This window comes from Gossypium hirsutum, chromosome A08 (assembly GCF_007990345.1).
Source record: "Gossypium hirsutum isolate 1008001.06 chromosome A08, Gossypium_hirsutum_v2.1, whole genome shotgun sequence".
NCBI lineage: Eukaryota > Viridiplantae > Streptophyta > Magnoliopsida > Malvales > Malvaceae > Gossypium > Gossypium hirsutum.
The window spans coordinates 80,754,849-80,756,660 of record NC_053431.1 but is presented as its reverse complement, the minus strand read 5'-3'; the positions used below and the strand labels follow the sequence as shown (position 1 = coordinate 80,756,660).

The 1,812-nt window shown below is 35.4% G+C and overlaps 1 non-coding gene across 1 annotated transcript; it reads left to right on the top strand.

Moving 5' to 3' along the window:
* Positions 1-438: 438 nt before the first annotated feature.
* On the top strand, positions 439-545 carry LOC121205133 (small nucleolar RNA R71). Its single transcript, XR_005900217.1, has one exon. It is a non-coding gene; the product is annotated as a small nucleolar RNA R71 (small nucleolar RNA).
* The last annotated feature ends 1,267 nt before the right edge of the window (positions 546-1,812 follow it).

Here is a 1,812-nt window from a genome sequence, read left to right as displayed (position 1 = left end):
CCTTAACCTGCATTATAAGTGTTACTTTACGGGTTATTTTGAGGTCTAGGATTATTGTTACCTATATATTGAACTTGTTCCTCCTTGGTGCCAGGGTTGAAGGGTGGAAAATCTAGGTTGTGCATTCCTCCATTTGAATCACACCCCATCACTGGATGTACCTGAGTAGAACCATATAAACTATCAATCTTTTTATTTAAAAGTTCTACCTAGTTTAACAGCATAGTGACCGCGTCGAATTTGAAAATGCCAGCTGCTTTTATCAGCTTTGTTCTCATGACTTGCCACAGATAGTTATTTAGTGACATCTCTTCAATATATTCGTAAGCCTCTTCAGGTGTTTTGTTGTTCAAAGTTTCACTGGCGGCTGCGTCGATGAGTTGTCTTGTTGAGGGATTCACACCATTGTAAAAAGTCTAAACCTGCAGCCATAGAGGTAACCCATAGTGAGGGCGCCTTCTTAATAGGTCCTTGTATCTCTCCTATACATCATAAAGTGTTTCTAAATCCATCTGTACAAAACAAGAAATATCATTCATTAATTTAGCCGTTTTAGCCGGCAGAAAGTATTTAAGCAAAAAATTTTCGGTCATTTGTTCCCAAGTGGTGATCTATCTTCGTGGTAATGGGTTCAACCACTGTTTAGCTTTATTCCTCAATAAAAAGGGAAATAACCGAAGGCGAATGGCATCGTCAGAAATGCCATTGATCTTAAAGGTGTCACAAAATTCCAGAAAATTTGCCAAATGAGTGTTTAGATCCTCGTCCTACAAACCATGAAACTGAACAAACTATTGTATCATTTCAATCATGTTAGGTTTTAGTTCAAAATTATTTGCAACAATAGCAAGTCTAACTATACTCAATTCAGCTCCTTTTAAACTGGGTTTAGCATAATCATACATAATATGAGGAGCATGATCCTGATTTACTGGGTTCGCAATAGCCACAGGAGGTAGCGGATTATTATGATTATCAGCCATCTCCTTGGTCCTGGTTTGAATATTGTCCTCTTTTTCTTCCTCTATATATTGTAGACTTCACCTTATCTCTTTTTGATTTCTGCGAGCTGTGCTTTCGATCTCGCTATAAAAAAGTAGAGGTCCTAACGGGTTTCTTCTAGTCATAAACTATAAAAACCTGCCAGAAGTAAATAAAAAAAATAGTGATATAAACAAAATTAAAATAAAAATTAAATTGCAATAAAATAAATGGCTAAAGTAATAAAAATTCAGCATTCCTAATATCTCAGTTCCCCGGCAATGGTGCCAAAACTTGATGCACGTGATAAGTTTTATATTTTCGATTGATCGTACTTGAAAACTAACTATTATCATGATAAAGGCAAGTGCACCTATCGAACAGCAGCATAGCTTATAGCAAGACCGGAATGTCGAACCCATAGGAACTAAAAGTACTAGTATTAACCTTCATTTTATTATCTAGCCTAAAAATAAGAGGATTTGTTTTATCTAAACTAATTAACTAAACTAAGATTGCACAGGAAGTAAATTAGGGAAATTCTTTTAGAAAAACTGATTGATTTAGACAATACCCAATGAAGAATCCACCTAGACTTCACTTGTTATTTGACTCTAAATTAGTCGATTTATTCACTTGACTCGATCAGTAGAAATCCCTAATTTATATTGTTATCTCTCTCGAGACTAACAACGTCTAACCCTAGGTTGAATAATTGAAATATCTTTCTAATTAAAACCATTAGTGTTGCATTAACTCGATCTATGGATTCCCTTATTAGGTTTGACCCTAATTCGGCAGATTTATGTCACCTTACGTTTAGGGGTGCAA